Consider the following 17780-nt stretch of genomic DNA (forward strand, 5'->3'; position numbering starts at 1 on the left):
TAATTAATCACTGACTCTTACAAATATCTTACTATAACCAACTAAACTAATTATTACTGACTGATCCTATAAATAAATAATGTAAGAAATGGCAGAATAGCTACCTGTCTGATTAACCCTATCACATTGTCACAGAAAGGAAAGCTAAGATGCTTGACATTTGCTCAGAGTTTCCGTGAGGTCACAGCTCACGTGAGAAAGACTGCGACATTTAACCTGCCTGCTAGCTGTCATTTACTTTCTTACCTATACCTCGAAAGAAACATGAGGTTATTACGCAGTTGGTGACTACACTGCTGCTCGGTGCACGCCGCACACACGCACACGCACTTAAAGCAACACAATAGAGCTATGCTCCACCTCCATTGACCTTAGGCGACAAGCAGCAGAACTCCCTCACAATAAATACCAGCTGAGCTCCACAATCCGTGCTCCAGTACATTTTCCATACGCTCATTTTACTTTAAACGGAGCTGGATTCTCTTGTAAAGTGTCATATTTTGCGGATAAATCGCCTGTGTGGAACTCTAGCAGAGACACTGTAGCCTACATTCGGTCCAGTTCTTTTCCCTCCATCAGCCCGAGTCTCAGTCTCACCCGGGAACGACTAAGAGGTAAGTGGCACAGACTAGAACAGAATCGCGATTTACATTCGGATTTAACTGGCTTGTCTACAAACATACATCTGCAACTCGTCCGAATCGATAAACGTTTGTGAACGCGTGATTTTGCATAATATAAACTAAGAAGTAAGCTGAGGTATTTTACAGTATGTTTAACAACAGCAGCAGTAGCAGGTGCCCTTGTTTCCCACGCTGCACTGTTTACAAAGTTTCTTTATCAAATGCACAACGATAAAGCATGCTGTGATTAAATGTAATTTTAAAATGTGCCTTTTGTGTTTCCCATGAAAATGATAATGGAAAAACATGTTTTTTTTATCATTAAAGTCACATTTCTGTAGTTTTATGTATGAGGATGTGTCTTGTCTTATTAAAAAAATAAAGTTTTTATTATTAGATTTAGCACTCTAGAACTCATCTAAATGATAAACTTTACCAAAATATGTGAAGAAAAATGAGTGTAAATTTGATATTCCTAAAAGTATTACTGCAAACTTCTCTTTTTCTCTAATCACTTTTGGTAACACTTTACAATAAGGTTCATTAAACATGAACTAAGCATGAACAATACTTCTACAGCATTTAATAATCTTATTTAATGTTAATTTCAGCATTTACTAATGCATTATTAAAATCACTATTCGAAATGCTTTTTAACATTAGTTAATGCACTATTCTTAATAGTATTCTAGTATAGTATTATAATATTCTAATCTTTCATTAACTAACATTAACAAAGATTAATAAATAATGTAAAAAAATGTGTTGTTCATTATTTTTTCATGTTAATTAATACATTAACTAATGGGACCTTATTGTAAAGTGTTAACGGTTGATCTTATATAGTCAATTCGTAAATCATGATTTCGTATCATAAAAGGTTAATTACCAAAAACTAGATTTTTGTAGAAATATCAGCATTAAATTCCCTTTCTAATAATCATCATGTAAATTTATGACCTTCAGTTCAATTAAATTAAATTCAAGTTTATTTGTATAGCGCTTTTTGCAATACAAATCATTACAAAGCAACTTTACAGAAAATTACGTTTTATACAGTATTTAGTTTTGACCTTGACCTTCAGCACAAGGCTTATAATGACTAAATTAACTGTAAAACTATTAACAATACCTTGTTTAATGTAGCTGATGGCACAAGCAGTTTAGTAAAATAAACGTGTTCTTTTCTGATGTAATGTGCATAAATTAAATATGCTTTTCAAAATCACATTTTTAAATGGAAAAGGCACTTATTTAATGTAATGACCCAGCTTTTGCAGGCTCCACAGAAGAAAACCAGACCAAATCAAATATAAAGGCTAGTAGTTAAAACAGTAACATGAACACACATGTATAAACATACAAGTATATATGATATAAAATGCATAAGTATATTCAATATAATGTGTGCAAACGGACTACAATGTAGATTCAGTAATATAACTTTAAGCTTGCTGAATGATAAACGACAAAATTCCTATTTAGAATGTGGTAGAAATAATCCTCCTGAATTGTTGAAAATTGCATAACGTTCATAGGTGCTTTCAATGTCTGGGTGATTAATGTCACAAAGTATTGTTGAATGCAGATTAACCCATTTTATCCCATTTGTGAACACAATTTATGTTGGAGATTTAAGGGTCTAAAAATAGTTGTTGTGTATACACATCGACTAATGATGAAAGTGGAGGTTTTCTGGAATTTATGTGAACATTATTTTATCATTCCCCCTTTCACTACATATGATCTGAAAAAAAAATTGTTACACAGTTGCTCACACTTATCTTGGGAAATTATAGGATTAAAGGGCTCTACATGGCTAGTTATGCAAGAGTTGAAATAAACTTAGTGGGTGGCTTTTCTAATAATATCTTACTTTTCAGAAGCTCCAGAGCCATGGATTTTGGGATCGGACACATTTTTGTGGGAATGACTCCAGTCAAACTTGAATCTTCTTCGTAATCAGTCTTCTGTTGTTGGATAAAATGCCAGATTACTCAAGATGACAGAGTTGAATTATGCGTTTATAAACGAAAACGGGCAAGGAAGTGGATAAAACTTTGGACTGGAATTACATAAACTGGCATGAAATGAAAACAGTCAAAGGGACGGATGCACAGACCCAAACCCAAACCCAATGTGTACAAAGTGAGGACAAAGATACACAAACGACTAGTCCTTTCATAATGCGAATAAATTTAGAAAGGACGCCCTCCAGACTGAGGTATGGTTCCCTTACGGAGTCTGACAGCATGCCTCAACACTTATTTCAGTTTAATAGACAAGCCCCAGCCCGCATCTCCACGTCCCCCACTCTGAGGAGGATGAGGAGCACGAGAATCTCCTACCGAGATCCAAGCAAGCCAGATGGTCCTTTAGGAGAGGAGTCTCCCACTCCCACGAGTCCCGTTTCTCCATTATTTCGGCAGAAATCACCACTGGCGGCTCAGTTGGATGGAGAGAGCGCGAACTTTGAATCAGTGATTCATGGGAGAGTTAGATCACACAGATCAAAGACTATTGACAATGGCGTCATTTGCAAAAGCAAAGAGTCTTGTGGTTCAAAAGAGCCTCATTCTGATGATAATGAGAGCACCACCGATGACAATGACCAGGTATAAAATGAGTTCTTTAAAATATATATTTTTTTATAGGTTTACATAGGCTTTGCATTTCTAACCCTAAATATACAGGTGCATCTCAATAAATTAAAATTATGGAAAAGTTCATTTATTTCAGTAAATTAACTCAAATTGTGAAACTTGTGCACACAGACTGAAGTAGTTTAAGTCTTTGGTTCTTTTAATTGTGATGATTTTGGCTCACATTTAACAAAAACCCACCGAATCTCAACAAATTAGAATATGGTGACATGCTAATCAACTCAAAACACCTGCAAAGGTTTCCTGAGCCTTCAAAATGGTCCCTCAGTTTGGTTCTCTAGGCTACACAATCATGGGGAAGACTGTTGATCTGACAGTTGTACAGAAGACAATCATTGACACCCTTCACAAGGAGGGCTTCACAAGCCACAAACATTAATTGCCAAATAAGCTGGCTGTTCACAGAGTGCTGTATCCAAGCATGTTAACAGAAAGTTGAGTGTGGAAGAAAAAGATGTACAACCAACTGAGATAACCGCAGCCTTATGAGGATTGTTAAGCAAAATCAATTCAAGAATTTGAGTGAACTTTGACACAAGGAACACAAGGAATGGACTGAGGCTGGTGTCAAGGCATCGAGAGCCACCACACAACTGGCTACAGTTGTCATATTCCTCTTGTTAAACCACTCCTGAACCACAGACTTCAGAGGCGTCTTACCTGGGGTAAGGAGAAGAAGAACTGGACTGTTGCCCAGTGGTCCAAAGTCCTCTTTTCAGATGAGAGCAAGTTTTGTATTTCATTTGCAAACCAAGGTCCTAGAGTCTGGAGGAAGGGTGGAGATGTCATCTGCTGGTGTTGGTCCATTTTTTTTTTTTGGAAAACCAAAGTCACTGCACCCGTTTATCAATAAATTTTGGAGCACTTCATGCTTCCTTCTGCTGACCGGCTTTTTGACGATGCTGATTCATTTTCCAGCAGGATTTGGCACCTGCCCACACTGCCAAAAGCACCTAAAGTTAAGTGACCATGGTGTTGGTGTGCTTGACTGGCCAGCAAACTCACCAGACCTGAACCCAATAGAGAATCTATGGGGTATTATCAAGAGGAAAATGAGAAACAAGAGACCAAACGATGCAGATGAGCTGAAGGCCACTGTCAAAGAAATCTGGGCTTCCATACCACCTCAGTAGTGCCATAAACTGATCACCTCCATGCAACGCCGAACTGAGGCAGTAATTAAAGTAAAAAGAGTACGAAGTATTGAGTAAAGAAAATGAATATACTTTCCAGAAGGCCAACAATTCACTAACACATTTTTTTTATTGGTCTAAAGAAGTATTCTAATTTGTTGAGAGAGTGAATTGGTGGGTTTTTGTTAAAAGTGAGCCAAAATCATCACAATTAAAAGAACCAAAGACTTAAACTACTTCAGTCTGTGTGCATTGAATTGATTTAATACACAAGTTTCACAATTTGAGTTGAACTACTGAAATAAACTTTTCCACGACATTCATATTTATTGAGATGCACCTGTATATGAACAGTAATAATGACAAAACAATTCTTTACACATCACTCCGGAATACTTGATTCTGATTGGTCCGTTGCGCTGTGGCGATTATTATTTTGTAATATTTAATGCTGTCCATGGAAAATGCAGCAGGCACCATCATCTGTATTATATTATTATCTTTTTTTTTATTTTTGCAGAATAATTGATCAAATTACTTGAATTCTAATTAATTACAACATAATATATGTCTAATTTTCAAACTTTTAGATATGTTTTTATCTAATTATATTATATTTTACTTTGTTTAAGAATAAAATGTATTTCAGTTAACAAAAAAAAGAAGAACCCTGGTTCTGCTGGTTGTATATTAGCCTTTTCTAAGTTGATAACAATCAGTTTCCTCTGTTATAATATGTGATGATACAGTACAATCTTTTTTTCGTGTGGCCTGTAAATCAGATGGCAAGAGTCTTTCCACCCTTATCAAAGAAGCCTGTCTTGTTCTTCTTCGACCTCCTGAAATAGTAGTTCACAATAAGAGCTTTTGACAGCAATTGAATCAGTAGCTTCTTGCACTGACAGCTTCAAGCAAACCCTCTGGTGAGACTCCATTCGCCACTGTCAGCAATCACCAAATAATTGTAGGGTCAGTGCAGGATCAAAAGTAACCCCATTTACTCCTTTCACACATTCGTCCAAGCCAAGTGTGAGATATCAGTATGTGTTCTTTCCTCATCAAATACCTTACTCACATTTTGGTGTATCTTCTTTTGATTACAGGTCAAGGACCCCTGTCATAAAAGGTATGCAAGCTGTCTTTATCTAATGTTTTGCATAAACCATCCCTACCATGTCCCTAAGTCATGTTTGCATGTGAACCGTAATTCAGCCCTACAGTGAACTTTGTTCTGTCAAACCAGCATTTCCTTGTTCACTAAAACTATCCATCCTACACTTGTTGCTCAACATCTCTAATTTGTTGTGTTGTTTTGTTAATCCGGGAATTTGTTTGTGATAATGAGGCCAAAGCGGGAGCTTTTTCAGTAGAGCGCCACCATGCTGATGCAAGGGGAGCTGGGGTAGAGGAAGGTTCATTGTTCATTGTATTGCTGCTTTGTTAGCTGTGTATGAACTTTTAAGGGCGCGTTATTAGAATCCCATCATTCAGTCGTGTACGGCCCAGATAAACTCATTAGTGGTGTTTCTCCCCCATCGTCTGGCCCACTTTGCTTGGAACACGGTCGTCTTTTCAGCAGTGGATAATTAGGCAGCTATTGTGGCCTTAATTACAGTATGGCACCGTCTGATTGCAGTGCTCATCCCTGGATGGCGATTGGACAGGACAGTTATTCATTATTCCATGGAGGTGCGAGGACAAAGCTCCCTTCTTTGTGGCTGTGCCGGGTTGGGATAGTCAGCATAAGAGGGCCGCTTCATTCTAGGACTGCATTGTGGATGCGCCTCTAGATAACAAGCCATTTGAGGTGACCTGTTTTTAATGTTGGTAAAAAGGAGATGCGCGGAGTGACCTTTACTTGTAGGGTTTTAAACCCTAATGTACTGGCATCTGTGTTTCTGTTTGCACTTGCAAAAGAGAAGTTAGAAGTGTAAATAGCGAACATATGAGGCTTTTTATTAGCCTCTATCTCTGAAAAGGTCCAAAAGGATGCAAATGATAAAGTAAAAGGAAGTATTTGAAGGGTTCATTGTGCAAGGTGCCATGGGGATGGGTGTTCACTATACATAATGCTGAATAATTCATATCTCGTGGCAACTGTATATGACTCAAGTATTTATTGGTATATAATCCCATATTTACTGTGATGAACACAGACTGATATCAGTATCTGCAGTTGGTTTTATGTTTAGTTATTTAGTAATGTTGGCTTGACAAACTCAAGCTATGTAAAGCAATCTTGCCACAGACTTTCAACCTTTTCTGACTCATTCCATCCAATCATCCACCCATCCATTCATCCATCAGTGATGCACTCAAAACCCCACCCCCCCCCCGCACCAAAAAACAAAATTTACCCTAAAACCCAAAAGCAAAACAAAAACAGTTGATCAGTTAATAAATTAACAAAAAAATTACATTTTAGCATTTATATAATTAACTGAATTGTGTATCAGCGTAAACTTGTTAATTATATCATTATGTTTCTAATGCAATTCTTTGTTGAAATATAAACATTTAAATGGTGGCTGTAATAACTTGTTGACACAAACATACATTAAATAAGTCAACGGGTTAAGTAAAATATATGACTATATTATATAGTGCATATATTTATTATTACTCATCTTGAGGGATGTTTTTCAAAGCTAACTAATGAGCTATAGACATTAAATGGCTTTCCTGAGGTAAATGTTATGTTACATTACAAGACATTCTTTACAAACTGTTTTACTGACGTCTTTATGCAGGTGAAACATTGAGCAATTAAATGAGACATGATTCATTTCAATAATAGTTTGTAACTGTATCTTTCAACATACTGTACATTCTGATGTTAATTCTTGTTTTTCTGGTGCTATAAGTAGTAGTAAAGAGGAATAGATCACCGGTTCATGCTGCTGCTTGAACTGATGTGGCTACAATGATCTGTCACACAACATTAAAGAGAGCTATAATGACATTTATTGTTTAAATTTCATGCTAAAATTGACATTAAAACCAAGGTTTCTTTCAGATAAAATTTGTCTTGATCAACTTAGTTTTCTAGTTAAATGATGTGGCAAAAACAGATGTGCATTTATTACATAGAAGAAGGGTATGATTAACTCTTACTTCCAAGCTCCCCATACATGCATCTGAAGATGTAAGCCCCTGTAAAATGTTTAATGAAACATATCACAAAGTGACACATCACTGAGTCTCTGTACAGCTGGATGGGCACAAAGCTGAGAGTCCAGTAACTCAAACAAAAACCAGCCTGTCCAGTTTTGTGTGAAAACAGTCATAGCTCTGCCTAAAAGCCCTTAGGATTTTATGTCAAAATGTAACAGGGGAACTGAAGCAGAGCAAAACAGAAGATAAAATCACTATACGGAACTATAATCTTGTTTAATATAATGTAGGGATGATAATGACTAGATAAGGAACTGCACAAAATCCTGATACCTAAATGTACAGTACACTCTTTTTTTTTGTACATTGCAGTGGAACACATAAGTAAACTTGTGACTGGAATCATGAGGTTTATATTAGCTTAGCCTTCTATTTTAATATTTTATTTTAAAATCAAAGATTTTAATTTCTTTTTAGTTTTTGTTAGTTTCAGAAATGGATTGTTAAGTCACTGTTTTAGTTTCGTTTTGCTTTAGTTATGCGTTTGTTTTGCAGTTAACAGTGTTTTTAAACCAGCAGTTTAACATAGTTTTAACCTTTGTGTATATTTAACCCTGGTTTGCAACAAAAACTCAGGAAGAAAAAAGCAAACATTTGACTTAATTAATAATGAATTCTCCTATTGCTGCTGGCTAAAAATCAGGGGGCTGATTTTCCACCTCTGCTGCTGCTCTTTGTTCTTAAACAGTGGGTATAATAAAATCTGAAACTTTCAATATATCCAACTGTTCAGTTGACAGGTGACAGGTCACTTTGTAATGGTACAGCAGATACATGGTATGGGCTTGTTTATCAACTTTCCAAACACAGTTCTGGCAACCTAATACTAACAAGGCATGTAAGAAATGTGAACATGGAATTCTTTGATTTCCTGCTAAAGCAAATCTGCCTTGAATTTTCAAGCTTAGCAGGGCTTGGCTCTGCATAAACAGACATATGCCAGGGTTTATCAAACCTTCTCAGATTAATTTATTGGAATAATTGTTTTCTGATGTCTAAAGAACTATTGCGCTACTGTTGACTGGAGTTAAAGGTCTAGTTCCCCCAAATATAAAAATTATGTCATTAATGACTCACCCTCATGTCGTTCCAAACCCGTGAGACCTCCGTTCATCTTCGGAACACAGTTTAAGATATTTTAGATTTAGTCCGAGAGCTTTCTGTCCCTCCATTAAAATGTATGTACGGTATACTGTCCATGTCCAGAAAGTTAATAAAAACATCTTCAACGTAGTCCATGTAACATCAGAGGGTCAGTTAGAATTTTTTGAAGCATCGGAAATACATTTTGACTCGAGAGCGAGTCAATCTTTTGTTCGTTATCTGGCTCAATGTTCATTTTCAGTTCTCTCTTCCCAGCAGTTCAGTTTGTGTAATTGAATTACTCCGGGATATTGGTTGTTTTAATGCAACATTAAAAAACTTAACAGCTTAAGTCATTTGTGGATTAATGCTTATTGGAGACGCAAACTGTTTCAAACGATTCAGTTTGATTTGGTGAACTGGTTCAAGAAGATCCGGTTACATCGAATGATTAGTTCGCAAATCGGATATCACTAAACTGCAGTGTTGTAAACGTGCTCACAACAGACCCGGAAGAGAAGACAATGCTGAATAAAGTCGTATTTTTTGCTATTTTTGGACCAAAATGTATTTTCGATTTTTCAAAAAATTCTAACTGATCCTCTGATGTCACATGGACTACATTGATGATGTTTTTATTGCCTTTCTGGACATGGACAGTATACCGTAAACACAGCTTCAATGGAGGGACAGAAAGCTCTCGGACTAAATCTAACATATCTTAAACTGTGTTCCGAAGATGAACGGAGGTCTTACAGGTTTGGAACGACATGAGGGTGAGTTATTAATGACATAATTTTGATTTTTGGGTGAACTAACCCTTTAAGTTAGACATTTTTTTTGGGGCAGAATTGCAATTCACATGCAGATCTATTTTCTAAACTTGTCCAGCTTGTGGCGAACTTGTAGAAAGTGACGTTTTACAAGTACGAAGCAAATAAATCTTGAATAGGATGCTCTGTGGTTAACCGACATTATTTCATTGAGCATCCTTCATGCATTACTTTGAAAGGCTGGCTGCCTCAGGGGTCGGAATGTTCCACGAACTCACCTGCACTCTCCTGGTTTGCTTTTTCTCAGGCTGAAGGAGAGGAGGCGGAGCTCCGTGGTTGTGAGTCTTCCTGGATTGGATGTTTCCCCTGGAGATTTGTTCGTGTCCAATGGCGCTGCTGATATTTTAAATAAATCAGCCTATTCAGGTTAGTAATGCCTCAGTCAGTCTCATGACTGTGGCTTCAATACGATTTGCTGACATGTACTACTATATACTCATAGATCTAATAAAAGAACAAAGTATATTAATCAGTTTTATAGCCCATCTCAAACTTATCAATACTTTATAAAACAGATTGTAATTTTAATACACTTTTTCACAGACACTAAGAAATCAAGGTGGCCCTTCTCAAGGCGTAGCACAGTAAGTGCAAAAATTCTTATGTTCTTCTAACGTTTCAATACCATCATGCAGATACCTCTCCCATGACATTTTGATCTGGTGCCAGTTTGGTGATTGTTACCATCTGCAGATGCTATGTCATAATTTGCAGATGCTTTTGATGATATCTAGCACATAGTGTTCACTGACCCACTTTGAGCTGAATAAGATTTGAATGCACGCACCCCTTTCCCCCAATCAATTCCATTAACAGTAAACAACAACAAAACGGGCCCATTGCTCTCAAACATGTCATGCTATGCAATCTGCTCCACAGTTTATGCTCAAACACAAAGAGACCTGTTGAGGGCAGGGCACTGTGATGCTGAATAAATGTGAGTGGTGTTTTCCAGGAAACAAAAGGGAAGACTCGCAGCATAGCTGACATTGGCAAGTGTCTGGCTGGCATTCAAATCCAGGAATGGCGAGACACAGACTTTCAGACATATAAGGTGAGTGTTCAAAACTGATGCCAAACTGCTATGAGTTGAAAACCCCCTTAAGTGAGCACATTAGTTTTTAATGTTACCAGGTAAAATGAATAGATATTACCATACTTTTTCAGCTAATTGATTACATTTAGTATTGCAAAAATTTTTTGTATTACAAGTTTTCTGAAAATGTTATATTTATACATGCCAACGAGGCATTATCTAATTGACTATGCACTAATAAATACATTCCCATAACAGAAATCTAAGCATTGAATAAAGCCAGTTTAAATTTATTACAACAGAATTGACTAGTGCATGAGAAATGTCTTGCATAAAGAATACAATTTTCTCTGTTTTTTTTTCAGGATATGTCTTTGGAGGACTTTTTGAGGGGTCACCCTGAACTGGGAGCAACAGAGGATCCTAAAGCCTACCGTAAACAGGAAACCATTTGGGAATTTTTCACCAGTGAATGTGTCTACTTCCTTGATCAGCTCATGGTTTTAAAAGAGGTGTGAACTTAACGCCTTTAGAATTATGGAATGACATGTCCACCGGTGAAAGAGACAAACATGACAAAAATAGAGTTTTAGCTTCCGTGTGTTTGCTTTTGTTCTGCGTGTAGGTGTTTTTGACCACACTAACAGACCTTCAGATGAGAGACTGTCTTCAGGACATTGACTCCTGGAGGCTCTTTGCAAATCTCAATGAGCTCTGTTTGGTAAGACTTCAGTCAGCATGGTGGAAATATGTGATGCAGTTTGGATGCAGTTTTTGGTCTGTGTTCTGGTTTATAATATGAAATGTTGTTCTCAATTTCTTTCTTACTCTATTGCAGGTTAGCTTCGGCTTCCTTACTAGTTTCTTGCGTGTCATTAAGGAGATGTGGACCAATCCAGACAGTTATAGTACACAGTCTCTTCTTGAACTCCTTAGAAAGGTAGGATACCATAAACTGATATTTTTATATATATAGCATATGTGTTAAATGCTTTTGAAATAAGTCTCTAAATCCACTGTAAAAACAAAAACAATTGTCAACTTAAAAATAATATTTGTAAAAAGTATTAAATGTAATTTACTTAAACTCAAACCTGACCAAAGCAACACAAACACTTTTTTTTTTTTACAGTGCTGCATTTATTTCATTAAAAATACAGTAAAAAGAGTGGTAATTTATTCCTGTGAAGCAAAGCTGAATTTTCAGAAGCCATTACTCCAGTCTTCAGTGTCACATAATCCTTTAGAAATTTGGTGGTCAAGAATTTTTTTTTAAAAATTATTATCAGTGTTGAAGAATAGAATAGAAATGGAAAGTCACAGTCAGTGACCTTTAAACATAATATATAACTGCCTAAACATAAACATGTGATCTGACCCGAGCTATCTTGTGCTCACAGAATGTATTTTTATATTAGGCAGTTAGCAAATGATTGTTCTAGAAAACAAAGCAAAAAAACTGAACACCATTAAACTTTTGTTCCTTATTTGCTGAAAGATAACAGGCTGTTTTCTCTATTGTTCTCTTCTGATCACTCCTCCATATTGACTGTTGCAGGCGTTTGGTGAGAGCATTTGCCATTGTCTGCAGAAATACTGCCTGAATTACAGTACAGCCATCCTTTATCTGGACAGCCTGAAGCTCAGAGAGGACTTTGGCTCTTTCGTGAAGGTAACTGTGGCAAGCGTGATTTGACACTGTAAATCGGGGCTTGGTCACAACGTACTGACATGATCCAGGGAATAGGACAAACACTGCCACGCGAGGCTCAGGCCATTGCTGAGTGATTGTTTTCACACAGGAACTCACTGGTGAAAAAGTGTTGACTGCTATTTTCCCTTTCTTGCATCATCATTGTTCCCTGTTGTATTCTTAAGCTGTCTAGACATCAATTTTGCCCTGTCATTTCTAGAATTCGCAATCAGTTGCACACAAGGGATCTTGTTTGTCGGTTGACTTTTTATTCAGAACAAAATCAGTGCAATCTCATAAAACATTGAACATTGCATATCTCTTCCCATCCTTCGCTCTTTGTGTCATCCAGTGGTTTGAACGAAACGAGCAGTGCCGCAGGCTGCAGTTGAAGGATCTGCTGGTGGCTCCTCTGCAGAGATTTACACGGTACCCTCTGCTGTTGAAGAACATAGGGAAGAAGAGCTGCTCGGAGGACGAGGAGAACAACATACAGAGCATCGTGGATCAGATTGACAGAGCCATCTGTAAGTTGGTGGCATTCTTGTGATAGATAAATGTACTGTACAATACTGATAAGCAGATCATTAATTTCCTGTTATTAGAGCTAATCATTTTGGAAGCTTGTTTCAACTTCAGGATAATAAAAAATAATAAAAAAGGACCTTTTTATCCCACAATTCACAATTGTGAGATAATTCCTTTTTTTTCGTTGGTGGAAACAAAAAAAGGCAAAAATAAAAAAAGATTTTCTCAGAAAAGTCAGAATTGTGGGATATAAACTTGCAGTTGTGAGGGAAAAAAAGTCAGACTTGTGAGATAAAATTACATCACAATTTTTTATTTTGAGGCAGATACAATCTTCCATAGATAACTGATAAATGGATTATATTAAAATTATATGATGTTTCTAAATAAATGAAAAAAAAAAAACGGGTCCGTATTTTTGAATGCTACAAGTGAATTTAGACATCAAAACATTACATATACAGTATGAAAATGGATATTCATATTCATAGTATTTGCTTTAAGTATTTTTTTACAATAGTTGGGAAAATTGGTTTTCACTTTCTACAGTTATTGTGACTGATGAGCTTTGTTTCTCAGTATGGACACTTTAATCTCGTTTGGGTAAAGCACTACGTCAAACCAGGTGACAGGTGACTTTTCCTGTTCTCTGAGTGCCATCATAGAGAAGCTGTTTGTGAGGCATGTAGTGAGAAAGGATATGCAGTCACTCTGTGAAAGACAGCTATTTTTGCCCTTGATATGTGAGCCAAAACACCTGAAAGGACATCGTGTTTTAGTAAGCCGTGAAGACGTGACATTTGAATATACATGTTGTATAAAAGCCCAAAAGCCCAAGGAAGTGAGAGTAATACATTATTACATTACATTATTCAATACATTATTCATCTGTGCTAAAATATTTTTGTTTGCAACATTTTAATTAAAAGTTGTTGTTTATAAGTTGTTGTAAAATATATTAAATTATACTTTGTTTTTATAAAATAGTTTTATTAAAATGTATAATTTACTATGAAAAAATAGTACTCAAAAATGCTCTTCATTGGTAATGATTGTATTTATGTATGTGCTAAAATATATCAAATTTTATCATTTATAACATTTCAATATTTATAATATTATTTTAACAAGAATTTAACAGAAAATGCTCTATGATGGTAATGACTGTGTTTGTTATGGTAGTGATACAAGAGTTTGCTGATGACACAACAAAATAATGTCTTATTTTTAGTAATACTGAAGGGCAAAAAAAAATCTTATTTTACAACAAATATCCCATCAACTGACTCTTTGTGATGGTAATGACATTTTTTCTAGCTGGTATTTAAAAAGTGAAATAAGCTGTCACGAATTCAGTAATATTCTCCGTAATGCTCAAGGGGATGGTAATGATCGCACTTGCCGTCCTGCCTTGACTTATTGACCTGCTCCCAGGCTGATTTATGGCTAGACAGACTTGAAATGATTAATCCGTTAATCTTCTATAAAAAAGCTTTTTTTTTTTTTTTTTTTATTAAAAACATTCCAGGATGTAAGCAGCTCATTTCAACACTTTGTGACAGTTCCCATAGCCAATATAAGGGTGTGTGCACAACTCTTCTCGGTGACTTGCTGCAATTAAAACATGTCAGCGTATGAAGGGTGTGGGGATCAAAGCACATGACTGTGTCATTGTTGATGAAAGAGCCTGTACTTGGAACGCAGAAGGAAGAATCTAGAATTAAAACACAGTTGATTGTCTCCAACCGAACAACCAAAAACAGGATTCTGTGGTTTTACAAAAGCAGTGATGTTTGTTTGGGGAGGTGTGGATGATCACGCTAACCTTTCGTAGCCAACCGCCTTTGTGTAGGCTGATGATACAATAGAGCTCCCACCCAAACCTCTCTCTCTTTCTCTGTGCATCTGAACAGATGATCTTGAAGGAAAAGTGAAGTGGTTGGACAACTACCAGAAGGTGAAACAGCTGAAGGAAGCTCTGGTGTGGCTTCCTGTGTGGGAGCAAGACAAGCGGGCGCATGTCCCTGAGGTCTGTGTCAAAATCTGTATCTTCAAGCACATCATACTTAATAATGTTCTCATTTTAGTTTGATCTGAAATGTATTTATAGAGATTTCAAAGCTGTGCGTCGTTAATCCTTCACAGAATCTGAAGCACTTGCTGAAAGCTGTAACTCTGGAGAACCTGGTGTCTCACCGTATTCTTCTGCATGATGGGAAGCTCGTTCTCATAGGTTAGATGGATAAAAAACCCTCTGTTTTTAAGAGGTTGTGCTGTGTATATTTACATAATCTAATTTTGCACACAGAAAATGCCAAGATGCATGAGGTCTACCTGTTTCTCTTTGACCAATTCCTTCTAATCACGAAGATCAAGCGAAGCAAAAAGGTGCAGTCATTGATCAATTTTAAGTATGTATATAAAGGAAAGCGACTAGTGTTTGGTGTTATTACTGTTAATGTTTAGCAGCCCTGTCTCTGTTGACATAAATCAAAGCATGGGCGGTGCATCAGAGCATGTGACGGCGATGTGAAAATGGATTTGTTGATTCTGTCTGGGAGTGATTATTGACTCCCTTTTACACGCTAAGGTTGAATAGAGATCAGTGGATTGTGCCAGATGATAGATAGTACTGGACTAACTACTATAAATGGAGATTTATATATTTATATGAATATATTTGAACGTAGATGCTCTTACATTTACAATAAAAGATCGTTTTGCTAGATAATAATGCTGAAAATTCAACATGCAATAAATGACATAATTTAACCTCATAATGTTTGGGGTCAGTAAAATGTTCTTATTTTCTTAAGCAATTATTAATACTTTTAATAATTCATGCATTACATTGATAAAAAGTGATGGTAACAACTTACTCAAAAAAAAAAAAAAATTCAAATAAATGCAGTTCTTTTGAATTTTCCATTAGGCAAAGTATCCTGAAAACAAATGCCACAACTTTTTTCAACACTGATAATAATAAAAATAATAATTATGATGTTTCTTGAGCATCAGTTCAGCATATTAGCATGATTCTTAAGGATCATGTGACACTAAAGACAAGAGTAATGGCTGCTGAAAATTCAGGAATAAATTGCATTTTTCACAAAAATATTGATGGAATAGCCCAATTCCATCCTAGATTAAATATGTTTCAACATTTTCTGTCACTTGGAAATACAATACAATACAAATGCAAAATAGCTTTTTTTTAGTGCCGTTTAATGTTTACTGTATGCATAAGTTAGGCCAAACTTTTGAACCACTAATATCACTGCCGTGTGTTTTTGTATTACAGAAGTCTGGCGTGATTGAGTCGAACCCCTTGCGTCCGGCTGTGGGCCAAGAGCTTGAGGTCTTATTACAGGAGAGCTGTAGTTTGATTGTCCTGGACCAGCCCATCTCTCTGGACCGCCTGCAGTTGAAGAACATAGACCAGCTCAACGCCACAGGTGCTGACATACCATGACACACTCTTTGGATTGAGATCATCTTACAGTTGTTATGTAATTATTTAGTAATACAGACTTTTCCGTTGAGGATGGATCAAGCCATGCACTGATACAAACACTGAAGTTCTCACTGATGGACTGACTTTTGATCTCTGAATGTTTCAGCATCTGGTCTGCCAAATTCCTTCATAATAATGCACCAGAATCGTTACCAGCAATGCATCGGAGTCTTCGTTCTCCAAGCCCAGACTGAATCTGTGAAGGTGAATACTGTAACCTGCTAATGCATTCTCAAAGACCCATGCTTTGATTTCCACCCAACACTCATAATTCACAAACTTAACCAACATCATCAGGTTATTCAATTTGAATGTCAATTTGACATTGCATTACATATTCATTTTGGGGAGAAAAAAAAAACAGCACAACTGTTTTCAATTGATAGTAATAAGAAATGTTTCTTAAGCAGCAAACCAGAATATTAGTATGATTTCTGAAGGATAATGTGACTCTGAAGACTGGACTAATGATGCTGAAAATTCAGCTCTGCCATCGCAGGAATAAATTACAATTTAAAATATATTCAACCAGAAAACAGTTATTTTAAATATTGCAAGTATTTCAATATAAATATTTCATTATTTAAAAAAAAAGGTGTCAAGGCTACATTATTATATCATAACATTATAAATAACTTAGAATTTAAAATAAATGTAGCTTTTATTTCAAATCACATAAAAAGGTCTCATTCAGGCTGCGTGTTGTGTGTGTTTCAGAAAGCGTGGGTGTCAGAGATTGAGGAGGCCATCAGTTCCCTGCTGAAGCAGGACTGTCAGCAGCCGCGCGTCAACAAATCTTTTCTGGAGTCTACACAGATCTAATTTATAAAGAGACCTTCTCCCAGAGTGCCAATGAACCACCACAGTGCATAAAGACATTTCATGTAGTTTAGATGAAAATTCTGTCATCATTCATTCACCACATGTCATTCCAAACCTAACTGGCTTTTAATAGAATGTCTGAACTGTTCTTTTCCATTCAACAGAACTGAAGCTGTCAAGTTCTGAAAAGGATAGAAATCACCATGAAAGTATTCAAGTCTTATATATGACTCGCATTATGCAAAAGTCACTTATTACATCTTAGAAAGTCATATGGGTTTGAAACTATATATATATATATATATATATATATATATATATATATATATATTTGGAGAACAGAATGTTGCACATTCATAACACAAAAAAAGATTCTGAATGATCTTGTGTCAGAGAGTGACACTGTGTATTGTGGGGAAACTTAAATGCTTAGAAAAAGAACCTACTGTATGTATGTGTCGTGTGTACGTTAGCAAAATTCTCATTTGTATAAATCTTTTGTCTTTAAAACAATATTATGCACTGCCTTGTTTCATTAATAATTAACTTGTTTGACCATGAAAAATAAAATATAAAGTTGTTTTTATACATCATGAACAAAATATTTCATTTGAAAGTTTAACCAGGACACCAAACTGAATAATTAATAATTTTTGGTATTTTGAATTAAATATAATT

At 36.1% G+C, this 17780-nt stretch overlaps 1 pseudogene; it reads left to right on the plus strand.

Moving 5' to 3' along the window:
- Positions 1 to 262: 262 nt before the first annotated feature.
- Positions 263 to 17670, plus strand: LOC113061521 (pleckstrin homology domain-containing family G member 5-like; annotated as a pseudogene).
- The last annotated feature ends 110 nt before the right edge of the window (positions 17671 to 17780 follow it).

Source organism: Carassius auratus, chromosome 43 (genome assembly GCF_003368295.1).
Source record: "Carassius auratus strain Wakin chromosome 43, ASM336829v1, whole genome shotgun sequence".
Taxonomy (NCBI): Eukaryota; Metazoa; Chordata; class Actinopteri; order Cypriniformes; family Cyprinidae; genus Carassius; species Carassius auratus.